Source organism: Ovis aries, chromosome 2 (assembly GCF_016772045.2).
Source record: "Ovis aries strain OAR_USU_Benz2616 breed Rambouillet chromosome 2, ARS-UI_Ramb_v3.0, whole genome shotgun sequence".
Taxonomy (NCBI): Eukaryota; Metazoa; Chordata; class Mammalia; order Artiodactyla; family Bovidae; genus Ovis; species Ovis aries.
In genome coordinates this window covers 90,338,169-90,360,803 of record NC_056055.1, presented here as the reverse complement: position 1 = coordinate 90,360,803, position 22,635 = coordinate 90,338,169, and the positions used below count along the sequence as shown (strand labels likewise).

The following is a 22,635-nucleotide window of genomic DNA, read 5'->3' as shown; positions in this document are numbered from 1 at the left end:
CAGGTGATGTCCATTCTGATTAGTCTTGTCTCTGGTATATCTCTTCAAAATAGTTCCTGACACCCCTGAATCTTTGCATACATCTCTCATATTTCTTGAAAAACTGGAAAGTGAAAATCTATGGCCAACAAATACGTCAGGACTCTGTCTGGAAACAGATCACTCAAATTAGGGTAATTCTTGTTGGGTTCAGTAAAGGAATTGTTTAAAAAAGAGGGGGCAGAGTAAGAAGGGCTTGTAAGAACAGAGACTGTTTGTAGTCCTAGACAGGAAGGTGAGGGGTGGGAATAACTGGAACCTGCCAGAAGAGAGCCACTTTGAGAGGACCTCTGTCTTTGCACCAACCTGTGGCTTTGGGCCGAGGTGCACAGTTGATCTGTGGCAGCCTGACAGCGAGCAAGCCAGGGGAATGTACATCCCAGTTTCCCTCTCTTCCTTCCCTCTGATCTCCTTTCAGGGCCCGTCAGTGCGTCCCCAAACAGGAAATCAGAGGACAGGAAAATTGTTTGTATAGTCTGTTACAGGTCAGCCTGGGCAAGAGGGTAGGGTGGAGAGGTGATTTGGAGAGGTAAACCCAGAAGACAGCTGGAACATGTATAGCCTCTTTATTTCCATAATATACATTTGTCTCCAGAAAATAGTGATGTTTTAAGGGCCTCAAATGTAGGCTGTAATCTGAGCATGAGTTGATTACATTTACTTTAGATAATCTGAATTGGCTCATAAAGGAGTGAAATCTGGTGCAATGGTGGGAGGGAAGAACCACAGGGATATTATGTACCTGGGAGATGCAGGGAGAGGAAAGACCAGTGAGGCTGAGGGAGCATCTTGAATAAACTCCTCCTGCCCCCAGAGTTGACCTGTGTTCTGCTCTGCTTTCTGCCTCCAGTTCTGCCCCTCAGGGGACTCAGAGGATTTGCCTAACATCACCAATCATTATCAGTTCTTTGTGGAACCGTCCCTCTTTTTTTCTCCACTCAGAATCATTGGTTCACCAGCTTGTTAAGCTGACCGTGATGTAACCATCCATCTGTCTTAAAGCCTTCTGTCTGTGGTTCTCTCCCTGCCCGCACATGATAATCACATATGGAGCTTTTATAAATATACCAGTGCTCCAGCCCTATCTCTAGAAAGTCTGATTTATTCATTGTGCTCTGAGGTCCAAGAGTCAGCTTTTTCAAGTTCAAAAGATTATAGTAAACTGCAAGGGCTTGTGAACCCATGTTCTGTTGGAAGCTCTGAAATCCCTAAGATTCCCAGAAAGGAGAAGAATTTTCTTAGCATGAATTCCAGGCTTGTACTCTCACTGATCATGAAATGCGGAGGAAATGAAAAGTTAGCTTCTTCTCTGGAAGATTGGAGTCTAATGTTCTGATATAGAAATTGGGACAAAATTGCTCATAGTTATGCTGCTTTTAAGACATTTTGTAAATCAAAAGTTGAGTGATAAAGCTCTGTGTGTGTTGTGTGCTAAGTTGCTTCAGTCACATCTGACTCATTGTGACCCCATGGGCTGTATAGCCCACCAGGTTCCTCTGTCCATGTCTCAACTCTATTGAGAAGCAATTATCTGTGCTTACAAATGTGATTGGAGACAAAGAGTTGTATTTTCACAGGTTATATTCATTGATATTCTGTCGTATACTCTAAGTGGTTACTATATATGAAAAATAAATGTAGTTCTTAACATTTAAATTTATTGGGAAGATACACATTTTTCCAAGTGCTTGTGGCTTTAATGTTTCTGATATAGCTCAGTAGAATTGTCTTAAGTTACAGAGTAAATTTTTAGTAAGATTTCTAAGGCATAATGTAAATAGAATGCTATTTCTAAAAATAGACATTTCATTCAAGAAATATTATGAAGGTCTAAATGTGAAACTGTATTTATTATATGAAGACATTTTCGTTATTCATTATCTCCTGTGTTAAATGAAGACCAATGAGTTGTATTTTTGGTTCGTGTTTTCTTTTTACCAACTTTTCTTTTGAAATCCTTGTGCCCCTGGCTCTATTCTAACCATCCTATTGTGTTTAAAAAGTGCATTGTCACCTGTTTGCTTCTTTTCAGAACAGTCCAGCCTAATTCTTTGTTCTTTAAAAAGTCGTCATCCTTGCAGTAGCAGATACTTTGCAATAATAGAATAGTTTGCATTTTCTTCTGGATATCAAACACAGTAGAAACAAAGTTGAAATTACCTAGTTAAATTGTCCCTCCCTTTTAAAGTATTTATTAATTATGTCTCTGGGAAAGAAAGCTAATTGTAGATTAACAAGGCAAAGGCTCTTTTCTTTCTGTCTTAAAAGTGTAATGTGTTTATTTACCTTAGAATGCCACATACTAGTTAATAACTGTCATCAGAAAATGAAATTATTTTGATTTTGCGTTTAAGTTTCTGAGTAAACGGTCATCACAGGCTGACATCAGTTACAAGATATACATAGGTCTTTTAGTAAAAATAATTTCTGTAAATATGAGCAGAAACATAATTAGAAATATGTAAGTGGATCTTCACTGTAATAAAAGATAAATATATTTGTAGTATTATACCCAGTTCTATGAAAAACAAAAATGTCAAGGGCAAGGACTTCCTCACCTTCTGGGGGGTAAGCACTTTTTCCTGTGGTTATATCGGATTACCAAATGCTGGCAGAAAGAGCAGCATAAAAGTCTAGTGGTGACAATTAAAGTATGATGTTGCTTCTGTGGCCTAGAGGGCAGCCCCTTCAGTACACAGCCAAGTTCTTTACTGTTTGGACTTGCCTCCTCTTCACTGAAACTGGTCTTGTGTCTTTGGTTCTCCAGGTTTTCTTTTGTTCTCCTTTTTTTTTTTTTTCTTTTTTCTTGACTTATTTGAGTTTTTTATAGACATTTACTGGGAAAATAACATACACTTTAATAAGCATTTCCAGAACACCTCGAGTTGTTTAGAGGAAATGTCTGAAAATATACATATTTACTCTGATTCTTGTTTAACACCTATTAATATTTATCTTCCCTAGGTAGGTGTTTATGGGAAAGTAGGTATTCGGAGAAGGCGATGGCACCCCACTCCAGTACTCTTGCCTGGAAAATCCCGTGGACGGGGGAGCCTGGTAGGCTGCAGTCCATAGGGTGGCTAAGAGTCGGACACGACTGAGCGACTTCCCTTTCACTTTTCACTTTCATGCATTGGAGAAGGAAATGGCAGCCCACTCCAGTGTTCTTGACTGGAGAATCCCAGGGACGGGGGAGCCTGGTGGGCTGCTGTCTATGGGGTTGCACAGAGTCGGACACGACTGAAGCGACTTAGTAGCAGCAGCAAGTAGGTATTAAAATGAAAATTTTAACCCTAAACAAGAAACAGGAGATACATTTAGCAAAAGGGCAGTACAGCTGGAAAAAGTACAAAGGAAAAACATATTATATTGTCTTATTCAAAACAGAACTCCTTTTCATGAATTAGAGTTAGGTTAGAAGGCATCAGTATTATGTATTCTCTGTAAAGAGAATGAAAAGGGAATGTTGATGTTACCTTGCAGGGCTTTTAGGAGGATTGGAAATAATCCAATGACATATATAAAAGCTGAGCATGGTGTCCGAATAGAGCAGAAGCAAATGACAAGCACGGTTGTTGTTATCACTGCTGTTCTTCCCTACGACTGATCACCTTGCCACCCACTACCCCACATTACTTGTGGCCCATGCTGTATGAGCTTCACTCCAGTCTCCCTGATGTTCATTTCAGTTCAGTCACTCAGTCGTGTCCGACTCTGCGACTCCATGGACTGCACCATCCCAGGCTTCCCTGTCCATCACCAACTCCTGGAGCTTGTTCAAACTCATGTCCATTGAGTCGGTGATGCCGACCAACCATCTCCTCCTCTGTCGTCCTGTTTTCCTCCTGCCTTCAATCTTTTCCAGCATCAGGATCTTTTCCAAGGAGTCAGTTCTTTGCATCAGGTGGCCAAAGTATTGGAGTTTTAAGCTTCAGTGTCAGTCCTTCCAATGAGTATTCAGGACTGATTTCCTTTAGGATTAACTGGTTTGATCTCCTTGCAATCCAGGGGACTGTCAAGAGTCTTCTCCAACACCACAGTTCAAAAACATCAATTCTTTGGCACTCAGCTTTCTTTATAGTCCAACTCTCACATCCATACATGACCACTGGAAAAACCATAGCCTTGACTAGACGGACCTTTGTTGGCAAAGTAATGTCTGCTTTTTAAAATGCTGTCTAGGTTGGACATAGCTTTTCTTCCAAGGAGCAAGCGTCTTTTAATTTCATGGCTGCAGTCACCATCTGTAGTGATTTTGGAGCCCAAGAAAATCAAGTCTGTCACAGTCTCCATTGTTTCCCATCTATTTGCCATGAAGTGATGGGACCGGATGCAATGACTCCATGATGTACTCAGGCCACATTCCTTCCTAAAGCCCCCTTCTGGAATCCAGCTCTTCTTGGAGCCTTGGTAATCTCTGGATCTGAAAACTTCCCTGTCATCCTTAGTGGTTTAGGGCATTGGATTTTAATTACAGCAGAAGTATACACAGATTGGGCCCAGTTTGTCAACCTTCCAGTAGCACCAAAATCACCTGCAAGAGACCGTTAAAAACAAAAACAAAGGAACCCTCCGGTGAATATGTGTAACTTGGCATTCCTTAGTCTATTCCTTTGTTAGAATAGGGCATTTATCGTGACACGCAGCAGCAGCAGCAGTATGGCACTACCTAAGCAGTCTTAAGGATGAATTCTGGTTTTCCAGGTAAACCAAGAGGCGAGTTAGGAGGGTGCAAAGAGCTGGAGACTTAGCATCTAAGGCTCAGCATTCTCCAACACTTATAGATGACGGAGATACTTAAGAGCCCTTGGTTTTTGGTTTACTTGGAAGAGTTTCCTGTAATGTGTTCTTTATGTCTGAATTTGGTGGTAGTTGGCTCACAGGTAACCATCTAGCATATTTTATATTTTTATTATATTTAGCTGGTATCCCAAAGATGACTGACAAGAAGACTGAGTCATTTGTAGATACGCTGTGAATCAACTTGGTGGATCATTTCTTTGAGTTCAGAGTGCTCCCTTTTGGGTGGATCCTTTTTTAACTGTGAAGCAGAATGATCATTTAGAAGAATATTTCAGAGACAGATGAAATAGTATGAGCACAGTGGCGCTGGAGGTGTCTCTGACATGCTAGGGAGATAGTGAGATAAATCTAGCTGCAAAAGGAGAGCCATGCTGGTAGGTGGGAAATAAAGCTGGTGAAGTTGGAATTCAGTATGGGAGCACAGATACAGTGCATGGGGGAAGACTTGCTGATTCTGGCTATAACATTTACTGGCAATGTGATTATAAACTAGTTACTTAACCTTTCTGAGGTTTGGTTTCCTCATACATAAAATGGAGATAACTTACTCAACTATTCTTCAGTTTGGAGTTAGGATTGAATCACAGAATAGATGTAAAGTATTTGATACTTAGTATACTCGGGATTGGGGGCAGGAGGAGAAGGGGACAACAGAGGATGAGATGGCTGGATGGCATCACTGACTCAATGGACATGAGTCTGAGTGAACTCCGGGAGTTGGTGATGGACGGGGAGGCCTGGCATGCTGCGATTTATGGGGTCGCAAAGAGTTGGACACGACTGAGTGACTGAACTGAACTGAACTGAACTGAACTGATACTCTAAATTCATCCTCCCTTTGGGAAACTCAACATTATAAAGATTTTTTAATTGATTTACAATAGTATATTGATTTCAGGTATACAACACAATGATTCAATATTTTTGTAAGTTTTTTTTTTTTTTTAAGATATGCACTGTACCATATTTTTAAGGGTGGGGGCTATCCAGTGGTCAAAAGGTTCCCCTTGGCTGGGCTTCAGCAGGTACCCTCTGTCACTGGTAAATCACTCATCCCCACTGTAACTCAGAACAGATCCACAGTCTCTATATTTTCATATTTTCACACATGAAAATAATAGCTCACCCACCATCAAAATGCTCCAGCCTGTTTCTAGAAGTGTTGGTAGGTTTATATGGGTCTGTCCCTAGTCTCTTATAACCCCAGCCCTTGTAAGACCAACAGCACACAATTTTAGGTAGCTGGGATTGGGGTAGCAGTCCATGGCCATGAAATCAAGAAAAAGTAGAATGACTCATACTCACGTAAAGTAATGACCAGTTGTAAAAATAAACACTTTAATTTAATAAAGGACATGTTTTAAGGGCTTGGTTAAGGACTGAAATCTTTAGGAAAAGATGCCATTTATCAGTTCAAGCCAGTGGTTTTACACTGGTGTAGACCACAGTGTGGTGGCTTTTGCAGTGCTCAAAAGGATAACTGAATCATGGCCTTAAATGATTAGATTAAAAAAATAATAATTGCATTAAATGAAATTCTAGGAGTATGGAGTTTAAGGTGACTGTAAGGAAGCAAAGCAAGAGTGCCTAACTTCCTGTATGTTCTAAAGTCTCCTTCAAGTTTTAGGTCTATGGAAAATTTGTTAAGCAAGAAAGGATTCATCCTTAGTCTCTTAAAACTGATTTCAAATATGTCACATACACTCTTTACTTCCTTAAGCCTAATTTCTTTTAAAGGTTTAATGTAGTTCAGGAAATTTCTATAGCAGAGCTGTATTTTGTCCTCTAACAAAGACCCAGCATGGCCTTCCTTCAGATTGCTTTGGCCCACAGAAGGTAAATGAACTTTTCTAGTGCAACAGATAACAATTTACCATTCAAGGAACATCAGTCTTGGAGTAATTGATACCACAGATTCTTTACATTGAAGTTCCAGATGGTGGCTTTATACTGGATTAACTCATGATCTCTGTAATTAGGAGTCTACGTTTTTTAAATATTTGTCCTCTTTCAGCATTCCCAATCTCAGTGAAAGTCACCGCTTCCCATCAGGAGCACAGACTAGGACTCTGGGTTTTTCTTGGTTCTTCTATTTCCTTAGGCCCTCAAGTCCTCAAGCAAGTTTTCCCTGTTCCGCCTCCCAAATATAGCTGGGATCTATGTTCTTATTGATTGATTGATTGGATTCATTGATTATTTATTCTTATTGATTATTGGATTCATTTAATCCAATAATCTTACTGGATTATTTCTTCTAATCCAAGCTGACAACATCTCTGACTGGACAACCTTGGTGGCTCCTAGCTGGTCCCTGTGCCCCGATTCTGGCCCCTTCCATCCATTCACCATTTATGAGCAGCCAGAGGCATCTTGACAAATCACAAGTCTGGAAAATAAAGACATAAAAGGTGTTAAAACTTAGAGAAAAAAGACTTCCAATTTTAAAACAAGTCTACTACTGTTGCTTCCTTACAGCTCTTGGGCAGCTTCCCATTGATCTGATAATATTACTTATATTCTTACTATTCTCTTATTCAACAAATACTGACTGACCTTTCTGCTAAAGGCGTTTTATCACGTTGTGTTCTGGGTATGCAGAGATAAATGAGAGTTGCCTCCTACCCCCAAGGAGCCCATCATCTAGCAAAACAGTGCTCGATCAAAGTTTACTCATTTATTAATAAATATTCACTGAAATCCTACAATTGACCAGCAGAGTGCTAGAAGGAACTTGGGTGTCAGTTGACTTTGCTATGCCTTTAGTGAAATGAACCGTTCAAAGAAATGTGGCATGCACTGCTCTCAGGATAATTTTGACCCAGACACATAATCATTATTTATGTCACTTGTCATCAGACAATACTACCACCTAGCAAACAACCAAAAAAAAAAAAAACCCAGAGGAGTTCAGCAGAAGTGTTTATTTGCTGTCGTATCAGGGATGGTCACCTAAGCACCTCTGTTCATCTTGGTTGCGCATGCCCACATGTCAGGGTTGGCAGGCTGTTGGCTGATCTTAGCTGCCCTTGGCTGGAACAGCCAGGGAGGCTTTGCTCTATGTTCCTGATTTTTCAGTTGAGCAGCCTGGGTATGTTTTCATGGGGATGGCTAAGGCTCAAGAGAGAGCAAGCAAGCCTAGTCTCACAGTACTTTTTAAGCTCTATTGCATCCTATCTTGTTAACGTAGCTTGAGTCAGAATGGGGTACTGCAGAGTTACATGGCCAGGATGTGAATACAGGGAGAATTGGGGCCATGATTGTAATCTGTCACAATGCCGTGTTTTCTCTTAGTATACTCTGTGTGTAGCTTGATCATAGGACTTAGCAAACTAAGTTGAAATATATAAAGTTTTGCCCCTCCCCCAACTTCAGAAACTCACTGTGGACAAACACTCTGTCTTTAGCATATGGCTTGGCATATAATAGATGCCCAACAAATGTTTAAGTAACGGAATTACTGGTAGATTCACTTTGGGCTGTTTATTTAAGATAGTTAAACTTTCTCAGCCTCAGCTCAGTCTTTTATAGAGGTTAATAATACCCACTACAACCCACCTTTCTGAGGATTAAATAGGGGAACAATGTAAAAGTACATACCATTTCCTCAGGAGAGTTGTTTCTTTCCTCCTCCCCACACCTTCCTTTCTCACTGTGTTTATATGAATTTGGGAGAAGAGTAATTGATTTAATCTTGGCCTACTTTATACAAGAAGTTGTAGGATAATGATCCCCCTATTAAAACCATCTTCCATATCTTCTAAAAACTAATTTTGTATAATACTCATCTCCTAAAGAAGTTTGGTCCCCTTGAAAGCTTAAGCCTTTGAACCATTTGCAGTATAAGGAAGGGACAGATTTCTTCTTATTCCCACAGAGAACTTACACAAAGAGGAAAGGCAGTTTGGAGTGGATGGAGGACTATAATTGGGGGAGGTGGAGAACAAGCCTGGTAGGTGCCACAGTCTGTGTGTGTGTGGTGGGAGGGGATGGCAGAGGAGTGAATGAGATCTCCCAGCAGGAAAGCCAGAGGCTGGTGGGGAGGGCAAGCAATAAAAACCCAACAGTTTCTGCCAGTTCCTCTTTAATTTAGTGGTTACATCTTGGGGGTTGTTTCTGATGCTTGATAGAGATATTCAGTTGTGTTTTATTAATATTTCTAAATTAAAATATATGCTTTTATTTATATTTAGTTACATATTTTTATATAGTCTGGTTTTTATATATCATTATATATAATCATATATAATTAAATATATATAACTATAAATGTATATGTAATTATATATATGTATGACTTTTCCCCAGATGCAGGGCAGACACACATCTGGCTTCTATCAATTGGGGAGTAGCTTTAAGCACATCCTGTCAAGTTGTCTGTTCCCAAAAGCAATACCAACACATTCACTGAATGTTATTTTTTCTCCACAGTGATGTTCTTGATTGGACCACAAATTTTTCCATAATACTGTACTTGAAAAATAGGACATTCTAGCTCTTTATACATAATCAGCCCTCCACCTCCAGCCATTTTTAGAAAACTTTTTTTTTCTTTTAATGAAGCATTAAGTAGACTGTATTCCAGCTCTGGAAAAGAAAAAAACCACATTGAGTATTAGTTATACAATTTTCTTTTGGTTTCTGTGATTGAGTTGTTCTCATTTTTTTATATCTGAGTACTAATTGGAGCTGGTATAGCTAACTGCCTCCTGTCCCCCTCATGTCTGAGACGTGCTGGATCTGCTGCCAGAGTGCTTGTAAATCAGTTATTTACAAAATCAAATCAGATTATTCATTTAAATGAATTTAAAGTTAGTTAAAATAGTTTGAAAATTCCATAATTTAAACTTTTATTTTGTTAATTTTACTACTGAAAGGTTTAGGAGGTTTGAGGTGTTTTTAAACATTATTTTTTTTTCTTTTTTTAGGGGAAAAAATGAACAGGGCCTGCATTTTCTCCAGGGTATTTTATTGACAGTATTTTTCAGAGTTTAACCTTAACTGCTAAAGGCTATAATCAGGTACCCATGATATTTTTCCTGCTTTCCAGTTGTAACATAATACATGGTTAGGCTGTATTTTTGCAAGAAATTTGTCTAAGGTGTATGTGGTGAGGAGGTACCTGTTACCTGTGTTTGATGGAAGCCGTATTCCCTGGATACATCAGAGAAATTAGCAAAAGGACCCAACTTTTAAAAACAGCAGCTTCTTTAACAGGAGAAGGACATACCCATGTTCTGGACTTTTAAATTATAAATTGAGCAATTATTTGAGAACTTACAGAAGTAAATTTCTTCCTGTTTTAAAAAAATGCAGGTAAATAAGGAAGAGGAACTAGGACAAGTTATTATATCATCCTGTCTTTCCCTTGAAGTGATCTTCATTTAAAGCAGCCTGTATGAATTCTCAGGTATCTGCTGGATGTGACTGGTACATCAGATAGTTACTGACATTCAGTTTTCTTTTGCATGTGCAGGATGACTCTGAAGAAGTCACAGGGAATTATTGTTTTCAAATGCATTGTGTGTTCCTTCTAAAATGATTAATCTATATCTGCCTCTGAATTATGAGTATTAGGAATATTCTTTAAAAAACTAAGCTTTGGGGAGAAAATTGATTTAATTAAATCTTCTTGATTCAGTGGTACATTTTGTAACCTAATCTGTATTGTATTTACCATTAATTTTGAACTAATGTTCTGTGCTTGATGAACCAAAAATCCCTAAATACCTTTACATTAATAGATCATAGTCAACTTGAATTGTAATCTAGAATTTCAGAATTTCAGTTAGTACCTCTTCCACCAGTTCCCTAGCCCCAGGACAGTTTTTACAGGGTCTTGTGCAATAGAACCCTCATTACCTCCTGTCCTCCCACTAGAAATGCATACCACAGAGCGCACATGTGTGAGAGACCATGTGTATATATACACCTAGCTTCAGACTTAGGAAACAGTGAGCTTTGTTTCTGGCAAATGCAATAGATATTGATCAAGTTTAAGTGAGCATGGTTCTTTCTTAGCTGTACCTTGGTAGCACTGTGCAGTTGAATGTTTTATCTTTACGTGGGTGTAGCTTAGGTTCATTTTTTGGTAAATAATATTAGAAATGTATATAAAGAAGAAAACTAAATAATGCTGTCATCTGATTACTTTTAAAATAATAAACATTATTTAAAATAATAAAGCATTCATGTACCCTTCAAGAAGAAATTTATATGTACACCCCAGACTATGTATGTGATTATGCATACTTTTTCACGTACACAAAAGTTCTCATATACCGCATCATTATTTTTGCGCTATGATCTTTTGTAAGAATGATAAAATACGTGATTGTGAGACTATGTCATAATATAAGTCATAATTTAGCTAATATCAATCATGTTGATGGACATTCAGGTTGTTTCTAGTTCTTTGGCTATTTAAAACAGTGTTTCAGTGAACATCTTTGCACATAGAGTGGTGCTTTTGCAAATACACTACTGGATTACGTTCCCAGCTGGTAGTTATTGGCTCAGAGCGGCCGTTTTTCAGAGTACATAAAGCAGTAAGCTACACATCGCATGGTGACAGTTTGTTATTGTTTGAGTACATCTAAGTGGCAGGAATTGACCAATAGAGTTATTAGAGTGAAAAATAAAACTGTACTGAGAGCCACTGGAATGTACCTTGGGCTGTAGATAGAGTGGTAATCACCTATAATTAACTGTCATCAACTTTAGACTTTACTGGCTTAAAATTTTTGTCAGAATTCCTCCCCACCACCCCTGTTGTCTCATAAGCAGTCAGTAAATATTCTCAGGGCTCATTTTAGATCAAAGGCCTTGGAAAAGAAACGAGGCCACAACCTTCCTATGCTTAAACTATATCTTCAAAATTGGATGCTTTAAGACTTGTGCTGTAATATTCAGAAACCAGTTTGCATTTTCGATTAACAGGTGTGCTTTGCCTCCCTCAGGTGGAAGGGAAGATTTTGGAAAAGCAAAACGCCGAAGAGTCTTGGTGTTGCTCCTGTAACTTGGAACTGGAGAGGAGGCAAGATGCTGGCATAGCTGTTGCACTGTGAACCTGCTATGCCAACATATTGCCATCTCTCTTGTCCGAAAGCAGCCATGGCCATCTGCATGCCGCTCTCCACCCCCCAATGCAGTGCTCTGGAGGCGTGCCCTTCCCTGGATGTGGGTTGCCAGGATGCAGCCCCACTCACCTCCCTGACCCCACCTGCCATGCTCTGAGTCTCTTCATTTTAGCCTCGCTGGCCTTTCTGGCTGATCTCTGAACACATCCAGGATGTTCCTGCCTTTTCCTCTTCACTTGGGTCTTAACAAGAACATTGCTTCCTCAGGGAAGCCTGCCTTGACCACACTCTTCAACAGCTGTCACATTCCTGTTATCCAACTTGCCTGCATCCTGCCCTATGTTTTCAAAACATTGATCACTATCTGAAACACACTTGTTGGCTGGTTAAGTGTCTTTATCTCCCTCATTAGATTGTAAGCTCCTTGAGAGTTAGGGACCCTGTGTCTTGATCAACCACAGTATTCCCAGACCCTGACACATGGTAAGCCCTTAATACATATATTTGAGACTCCATCCTGACTTTCTTTGCAGGAAAGATGTTAATCTCTTCCCATTATGAATGCTTTTGGTAAAACCCTTCTGGGCTTGCAAATCTAACTCCTTTAAACAGTCCCAGCATAGAGTCAGTCCTCCATATTCAGACTGAAATTTGATCCAAAGTTGCTTAAACATGAAAATGCAGAGCACTAACTGTATTACATCATTTTATATAAGGGACTTGAGTATCCATGGAGTTTGGAATCAGTCCCTGCCCCCCATATACTGAGGGATGACTGTGTCTATCATTGGGTCCATAGACTTGTGGAAGTCAGCACATGATAGTGGGGAAAGCATGGGCTTCAGAATAAAACTTAGGTTCGAATCTCACCACTCGTGTTCTCGGACAGTCATTTAACCTTTGAATTAGAATTTTCTCAATTATAAATTGAAGATAATATTACTAACCCTTCAGGATTCCTAAGACAAAGAAATGAGATGTTTTAGCCAGATGGTTCTTTCTTTGTGTCTGAAAAGTGACTGTCTAAAACTCCTGACGTATATGTAGTAGTTGTAGTAGACACGCAACAAATTTTATTTTACTACTAAGAAAAGTTAACTTTTCTCTAGCTAGAAGCAGGTGGCCAGCCATGGGATGTGTGGAAGTGTTCTGCCAAAACCCGAGGGCTTTTCTCTTGAGAGACAGAGGTTCTGAAAAGCCAGGGAATTCATTGTCCAGTGTCTCAGATTCTTCTCCTCTCTGGTTTGGTTCTCACTCCTCTAACTTCTTGTATTTCTAGAGTTGCTCATTGGCTGTGGATCTCTTTTAAAAGCAACTTTCACAGATTCACTTAACAGAATAAAAATATGTGGTAAATGCTGCTTGGTGATCCTGTTTTTAAGCATTGAAGTTTTAGTAAAAAAAAAAAGTTCTGCTTTTAATAAACTTAATTTTATTTTGATTTTGATGCTTTTCCAAGAAATAAAATAACAGTCACTACTTGTGACTTATTTATCGTTACTCTTGGTATTATAACTACAACATCCAGAAAGTGTTTATTATACGTTTTTGTCTTGCCACCTCAAAGTATATTAATCTCAGCTGTGAATTTAACAAAAATATACAAAGTATGGCAATTTTAGTCTTCAAGTCTTGTAAAAGTTCTGTTGATACGTGAAGATGATGAGAGACATTTTATAAATTCAGTATGATAAGTAACTTAAGTAATAATATGCTGCTTTCCTAACCTGAACTATGTACGGATTTATCATCTCAGTATTGATGGTTTGTGTGTTTATCACCTCTTTTTGTTCTTTGAATTCTTCAAGTTATCAGCCAGAAATAAATGCACAGAGCAGCCAGCCCTCGAGGATCATTATGTAAGCTACTATTGCCCATGACTTATTTTACCCCCAAACTTAGAATGTTTACTTACACTGCACCTGGAATAAAAATAGATACGATGGACAACTACCCATTCATTCTTTTAAGAATCCACACAATAGCTGTAGCTAAAATCAGAGATCCACCTCACCTTATTCATTCTTTATCTTGCTAGTAAAGAAAATGGATGTAGAATCAATAGGCTAAGACATTCTGTCTATTCTAGGAACTGCTGTTGTATAATACTTTTTTCTTTTAACCCATAACTCAGTTCTCAAAACTTGTTTTGTGAGCTTGTTTGGGCTGTTTCTACCTTTCTCAGAGTTCTGTTATACTCATCTACATCCATTGAAAGATATCCACTACCCCCTTGATGTGAATACTGTTGATGAGCTGGATCTGTGATGGAAATGAACCCTAAGCTCACTGAGATGACTCCTCAACATCTTAGGGTGTTTTACTGTAATTCAATAAACACCCAAACTTGATTGATTTTAAGTGATCATGGTGGGGGCCGGGGGCGGGGGACAAAACTTGGGCTCTAGGAACATCAAAATGAGAGGCAAAAAAATTAATTTTCTGAAGTATCCAATATCTCCTCAAATCAGTGGTTTTTAAACTTTAGTGTTATATTATCAATCACTGGGAGAGCTTGTTTAAAAAAAAAAAAAAAAAAAACGGGTCCCAAACCATCCCCTGAACATTCTGATTTAATAAGTCTTCATTGAGACTCAGGAATCTTCATTTTTAACAAGCACCTTTTCTTGATGCAGTTTGACAGTGTACCATATTTCGAGAACATTTGTTTTAAATCCTGAACCACAGGGCAGATTTTTTAAAATATATGCAGTTTCCAGCATGGAACTTGGGCATGGTCATGAAAGCAGCCTGCTTTCCCACTGCATCTGTGCTTATGGAAAACTGGAGCAGTGTTTTGTAATTGTGCTTCATACCCTGAGGTTTCTTACATAAACAGGCCATATAACTGCGTACAGGAGCACCGTCGGCTGCAGATGTGCTTCTGTGGGCTTGTTTTTAACTTCAATTATTTTTTCTCCGCTGGATCTCGTTACAGTTTCCAAGATGTTTTTTTCTTTTCCAATTGACTTGATATTGACCAAAATCCTATGCCTCTAAATATACATTCTTCTCTAAGATTTCTGTTACATTGCAAATGATATGTGAGCTCCTGGAGGCTAGAGACTAAGTCTGATAATGCAGAGGGGAAATTTTCAACATTTATAGGACTTCTATGGTGGTAATCTTTCTATAAACTAAAGGATTACATCTTAATTGACCTATTGCTTAAATTTAGACTTTTGCGGACTCTTTTTTTAAAATGGAGACCTCTTTTTCTCTCTGAGACAATATGGTGTAATAGAACTTCATAATATGAGAAAAGACCTTGGTTCTAATCTCAGTTCTGTTATTTTCTAACTGTATATATGAATTTGGACAGATCATTTGATCTGTTACCTTATTTGTAAATTGGGGTAATCGTAGAAGACTATATGATACAGTAGAAAGAAAAAAGAAAAATACAGCTGTGCAAGCTAAGCATGTAGGCAAGTTGGAAGACAGTCTACAAAAAGAAAGTAGTTGATTTTCAGTAGTAATTTAGACTTCGTTAAATGTTTTGTTGCTTTATGTCATTACTGTCCAATTTAAAAATCATCTAAAAATTGTGATTTTGAGTTAAAAGGCAGAAGTTTGTTCTCATTTAGTCTGAATCACTTATTTGCTAACGAATTCCAATCAAAAAAGAAAAAAAAGGTGATATTGTAGTTAGTTTTATCTTAAAGAAAGATCCAGCTTCTCTTACTGTGTTTTAACACTGGTTTATCTTACCAACCTTCAAATAATAATAATAATAATTCTATGACTCCTATACATTTCTCTTATCTCATTGGCTTATTATGAAGTTCAAATTAAGAAACTGCTTCAGAAATGGGATGAAGTCATATGAAGTCCTAAGATACTGTTTATAAATTCTTTCCAACATTCCCTTTCTCCCTTTATCCATGTAAAAGTTTGCTTTTGAAATGATTGAAATTTTAATAAAATTGAAACATTTTGTTATAAACCTGGCTATAACATTTTAAATCATAGGGTCTCATTATTTGTCAGTATATCTATAGCAGCAAAACTAACAGCTCTGCTCACCTGGGAATGCAGAAGCAAAAAAGACAGCTAGAGCACCCACTGCAGTGGCTTTCCTGTTCTGGTCACATGTGTCTCGAAACAGACCAGAGTACTACTTTTAGTTTCACTGACACTTAGATAATGTGTTTTATTTTCATATAAACATTTTATGTACTTATTTAATGTATATTAGAAAAATACATGTTAGAGTTTCCTTTTGAAAGTAAATTTGTTTTAACATTTTAAGAATTTTAAAATGTTATATTTATGATGATAAGTGTATATAGCAAAGATTGTGGAAGAGTTGCCTGCATACCCAGATTTTGGAAAATGGAAGTGTAGGTAAGCAAATACCTGTTCTGGAGCAGCAGGGGAGAACTTTATGGATTGGGTCAGATGTTTCCTAAAGTCTCCTCAAAGCGTGGTCCAAACTGAGAAATTTGTGTATTATTCATAGATGAAGAAAATTTTAGTTTTGAGTGTTAATAGACTTTGCCAGTGCATTGCATATATGATTGTATACTTAGTTATTGTCAGGAACTACTACTGTTTCCCTGATCTAAAGATAATATATGTTGTGTCTTTGAAAGCAAAGCCCAACTGGTAACTTATTTAAATTATATGCAGAATACATCATGAGAAATACTGGGCTGGAAGAAGCACAAGCTGGAATCAAGATTTCTGGGAGAAATATCAATAACCTCAGATATGCAGATAACACAACCGTTATGGCAGAAAGCGAGGAAGAACTAAAGAGCCTCTTGATGAAAGTGAAAGAGAGTGGGAAAGTTGGCTTAAAGCTCAACATTCAGAAAATGAAGATCATGGCATCTCCTATCACTTCATGGGAAATAGATGGAGAAACAGTGGAAAGAGTGGCAGGCTTTATTTTCAGGGGCTCTAAAATCACTGCAGATGGTGACTGCAGCCATGAAATGAAAAGACACTTACTCCTTGCAAGAAAAGTTATGACCAACCTAGACAGCATATTAAAAAGCAAAGACATTACTTTGCCAACAAAAGTCAATCTAGTCAAAGCTATGGTTTTTCCAGTGGTCATGTATGGATGTGAGAGTTGGACTATAAAGAAAGCTGAGCACCGAAGAACTGATGCTCTTGAACTGTGGTGTTGGAGAAGACTCTGGAGAGTCCCTTGGACTGCAAGGAGATCCAACCAGTCCATCGTAAAGGAAATCAGTCCTGAATATTCATTAGAAGGACTGAAGCTGAAACTCCAATACTTTGGCCACCTGATGCTAAGAACTGACACATTTGAAAAAACCCTGATCCTGGGAAAGATTGAAGGCGGAAAGAGAAAAGGGGACAACAAAGGATGAGATCATTGGATGGTATCACGAACTTGATGGACATGAGTTTGAGTAAGCTCTGGGAGTTGGTGATGGACAGGGAAGCCTGGTGTGCTGCAGTCCATGAGGTCACAAAGAGTTGGACACGACTGAGTGACTGAACTGAGTTGAAGAAAGTCCATTTATATGTTGAATATCCAATTGAGCAAATATTTGAGGCTAGGTGTGTGGTCTTTTTTTCAGATAAAAGGGTTCTTAGTGCCCAAAGGTGGCAGTTTCCATTGACAGAGCAGGCACATCACCTGTGTTTATGCAACAAAAGCAGATACCCTTTCTTAAATAGTCTGGAGAGCCTTCAAAGTCTTAAATCAGAAGATGCCACTGGGAGATTTGCCTTACAGTGCCTGTGTATGTCATGAGAATTGCAAATTAGAAAATGTCAGCAAAGATAATTAGCTTAATTTGAGATTAAAATTCTAGCGGTCCAAAGAGATGTGTCCTGAGGAGATCATCAAGCGTGTGTGAGGAAACAAAACTGGGATGGCATTACAGGAAGATGATGTATTACTGGGAAGCAGGCCACCTTCATAGTTTGCATTTTTTGGAAATATGTTCTATCTAATTGCTGAAAAATGAATTACTTGACATGCTGATTCCAAATTAATTACCTGGCTGTTAAAAGAATTTCTAGAGGAGCACTTGGAATTTCTGTGACCAAGATGGTATCTGCCCGTGTTTTCTCACCTGCCTTTTCACTTGCAAATCTTTCCTGATTTCTGAAACTGTGTAAGATATCCATATAGTAGACTTCAGTGACTAGCCGTTAAAAAATATGTTGACTCTATCGCCGTATTTTGGGGAGAGAGGTGAGGAGAAAGAGCAAGGAAGTAATTTGAGGAAGATCAGTTTTTTAATCTTAGAAGAATCAGCACTTCAGAATGAAAAAGAAAAAAATGACGGTAAAAATTTAACTGGTAACAAGGCCACAGACTAAAAAATTAAACCAGTTTAAAAAGAATACAGTTCGTTTACAGTGTTCTGTTAGTTTTAGGTATATAGCAAAGTGATTCATTTTATCTGTGTATATATAATCAGTTATATATATATATATTTATCAAATTATTTCCCATTATAGGTTATTACAAGATTGTTTCCTGTGCCATATTGTAGGTCTTTTTGTTCATTATTTTATATATAGTAGTGTGTATCTGATAATCCCAAACTCCTAATTTATTCCCCACCCTCTCCCTGCTATATCATTTGGAAAAAGCAAGAAAGTTCCAGAAAGACACCTATTTCTGCTTTATTGACTATGCCAAAACCTTTGACTGTGTGGTTCACAATAAACTGTGGGAAATTCTGAAAGAGATGCGAATACAGACCACCTGACCTGCCTCTTGAGAAATTTGTGTGCAGGTCAGGAAGCAACAGTTAGAACTGGACATGGATGGAGAAGGGAATGGCAACCCACTCCAGTATTCTTGCCTGGAGAACCCCATGGACAAAGAAGGCTGGCAGGCTACAGTCTATGGGGTTGGAAAAAAAAAAAAAAAAAGAACTGGACATGGAACAACAGACTGGTTTCAAATAGGAAAAGGAGTCCATCGAGGCTGTATATTGTCACCCTGCCTATTTAACTTACATGCAGAGTACATCATGAGAAACGCTGGGCTGGAGGAAGCACAAGCTTGAATCAAGATTGAATCAATCACCTCAGATATGCAGATGACACCACCCTTATGGCAGAAAGTGAAGAAGAACTAAAGAGCCTCTTGATGAAAATGAAAGAGGAGAGTGAAAAAAGTTGGCTTAAAGCTCAATGTTCAGAAAACTAAGATCATGGTATCTGGTCCCATCACTTCATGGCAAATAGATGGGGAAACAGTGGCTGACTTTATTTTTCTGGGCTCCAAAATCACTCGAGATGGTGATGGCAGACATGAAATTAAAAGATGCTTACTCCTTGGAAGGAAAGTTATGACCAACCTAGACAGCATATTGAAAAGCAGAGACATTACTTTGCCATTAAAGGTCCATCTAGTCAAGGCTATGGTTTTTCCAGTGGTCATGTATGGATGTGAGAGTTGGTCTATAAAGAAAGCTGAGTGCAGAAGAATTGATGCTTTTGAACTGTGTTGTTGGAGAAGACTCTTGAGAGTCCCTTGGTCTGCAAGGAGATCCAACCAGTCCATCCTAAAGGAGATCAGTCCTGGGTGTTCATTGGAAGGACTGATGTTGAAGCTGAAATTCCAATACTTTGGCTACCTGATGCGAAGAGCTGACTCATTGGAAAAGACCTGATGTTGGGAAAGATAGAGGGCAGGAGGAGAAGGGGATGACAGAGGATGAGATGGTTGGATGGCATCACTGATTCGATGGACATGGTTTTGGGTGGGTTTTGGGAGTTGGTGATGGATAGGGAGGCCTGGCATGCTGCGGTTCATGGGGTCACAAAGAGTCGGACACCACTGAGCAACTGAACTGAACTGAAGCATAAATTTGTTTCCTATCTAAGTCTATTTCTGGAAAACCCATCTTTTATAATTAAAATCACTAGCATCTATAGATGAATAGTTTCCCTAAATTTAATGATTCTGCATCACTGCCTTCAGTGAGTATAAAAACTCTAGCAGTTTTTTGAGAATTACAGAAGTCTGGTACCCAACCTTCTGTGTCTTAGCCTAGACTTTCTCAGTTTTTATTCATCATTTAGTACTTATTAACCACATATCATGTACCAGATACATAGTCAGTACCTTGCCATGGCTTGGAGTTTAAGGAAAGAGATAACCTGTTACAAGTTTGATTATGATGTGTGCTTAGTCACCCAGACATGTCCTACTCTTTGTGAGCCCTTGGACTGTAGCCTGCCATCTCTGTCCATGAGGATTCTCTAGACAAAAATACTGGAGGGGTTGCCATGCCCTCCTCCAGGGGATCTTCCCAACCCAGGGATCGAACCCAGGTCTCCTGCATTGCAGGATTCTTTACTGTCTGAGCCACCAGGGAAGCGCAAGAATACTGGAGTGCCCAACCCAGGAATCGAACCAGAGTCTCCTGCATTGTTGGCAGATTCTTTACCAGCTGAGCTACCAGGGAAACTGATAGGGTAGTACTTTTTTGCATATGGAAACATGACAAGGGAACCTGATTTAGATAGAAAATGATCAAAGAATTACATTCCAAGGTAGAGGTGTTATATGTTTAGTCAGAGACTCCTAAGAGTGCTTTGTGAAGGGAGAATGCCTGTGTTACTTCGTGTATGTCTTCACATTACCTAGTACAAAACCTTACACATTTAATACGTTTGATGAATTTGCCATGATAGTTATCAATTGTTGTGTAATGTACAAAGTACTTCCAAGGGATCACGTTTTATTAAGTTATAAAACACACATATGGAAGCACTACAGTTGCTGCAGGCCGTCTGCTCAGTGAGAGCTCATTTCCTTGCCCAGGCGTTTGGGGAGTGCTTTATTATATAAGCTACTGATGTGGTTAAGCTCTACCGATTTCAAGGGTCAGAGTCTCAGGTTACCTCAGGGAGAAGGGGTCCAGTGTAAGGGTTCATGACTGCAACTAGACAATGTCAAAGAGTCAAAGCAGCTATAAGGGAATGCCGTTTTCTTCACCTGTCGTATCCTGTGTGTATTGCTCATGGCTTCCTGTTCCCTCTGAAAGTCTACTCCCATTTTCTTCTTCAGTACACTTTTCGCAGTTTAGTCAGTTCAGTCACTCAGTCATGTCTGACTCTTTGTGACCCCATGGACTGTAGCACACCAGGCCTCCCTGTCCATCACCAACTCCCGGAGCTTACCCAGACTCATGTCCATTGAGTCAGTAATGCCATCCAACCATCTCATCCTCTGTCCTCCCCTTCTCCTCCTGCCTTCAGTCTTTCCCAGCATCAGGGTCTTTTCCATTGAGTCAGTTCTTTGCATTAAATGGCCAAAGTATTGGAGTTTCATCTTCAGCATCAGTCCTTCCAATGAATAATCAGGACTGATTTCCTTTAGGATGGACTGGTTGGATCTGCTTGCAGTCCAAGGGACTCTTCAAGAGTCTGCTCCAACACTTTTCTAATTACTCATTTTTCTCTTTCTCATAGCTTTGGTTTAGAAGGGGCTGCTATGTGAGTGCCACCACCTGCTCCTACACTGTCTGCATCACAACCTTTTAGCTTCCCCTCCCACTGTTAATTGTAACAGGGTCTTCAGTATCCCAGTTCTAATTCCCAAGAGTGAGAAGCTGATGGGTTCAGCTCTTCTTGTACCTGACCACAACATAGGGTTCTAGTGGAGGCAGTTCTTGTGTCACATACCACCTCTGATCCAATCATCTCTAAATAAACACACGTGGCTACCTAGGACATAGACATTGTGGGCAGAGGGTCTCTTCATAAAGGGTGTGAGGAATGTCTGCTTATACTCACCAGATGCCAGGACTGAATATTATTAATGTATCTACATATGCTTAAAAGTTGAGAATTATTTTCCCCTACTCTAATATATCCTAATCACACTGACAGAAACACTAAAATAATTTTATTGGTTAACATATCCCTTGGCTTTCCCTTCCACTATTTCTCCTCTATGTCATAATGAACTTTGTTCATCAAACCACCCATTTATGGGACTTCTTCACACACTTGCAAGATTTAAGTATGCAGATACTCCAAAAAGTCTTAACCCTTAAAGATTCCTTGTCTTTCCTTTTCCTCATCTTTTTGTGATATAACCCACATCAATTCCCATTTTCTGGTGTTTGTCCTCTCTCTTACCATCCTTCATCATTGCTGTCAAGAATTTTGAATAAACTCTGAAGTACGTGTGAGACTGGAACTCTTCATGTTCTGCTTTAGATCAGATCTTTTAATGCTAAACTCAAAAATACTGTTCAGTGATTGAGTTAAAGAAATCATAGGAAGAAAAGGCTTTTCTAGATTAAAGAAGTCAAGTCTAATATCTTGTGAATTTCCAAAACCTTTCAACCTTGATTTAATTCTGAAGTTATGTAATACAGAGTATTACATACATATCAGCAAATGGTATGCCCCATAGAAAAATAGCCTGTTTCTAATTTAATCTCATCTTCCACTTTTCTTCATGTGCTGAAAACATCCTTTTATGGCTATAGCCAGAAAGAGTTTAGCATTCCTTTAATTTTTTTAAGCATTAATGGACTGAGTGTAATCAAGTAGTGTGCTGATACGCAAAATCTTCTATGGCATTTCTCTTGCCTTTAGCTAATATTTGTAATTCCTTGTTGATGTATGTTGGTTTGGGGGTTTAATTCTCCAGTTGCTCTTAAAAGATGGCAAAATTACAAGAGAATCTGAAAGCTAACAACTTAATTTTTCTCACAGGAAGGCCAAGAGGAGTGATGATTTAGAAAAACACTGATGT

General features: G+C 38.8%; 1 protein-coding gene across 1 annotated transcript in view; it reads left to right on the top strand.

Moving 5' to 3' along the window:
- The first annotated feature begins 11,938 nt into the window (after positions 1 to 11,938).
- The window catches only part of IFNE (interferon epsilon), a 58,055-nt gene continuing 47,358 nt past the window's right edge, over positions 11,939 to 22,635 (top strand). The window contains exon 1 of the mRNA XM_060411002.1: positions 11,939 to 22,635. This exon is cut by the window's right edge and continues 35,149 nt beyond it. The gene's annotated coding sequence lies outside the window, so the exon portion shown is untranslated.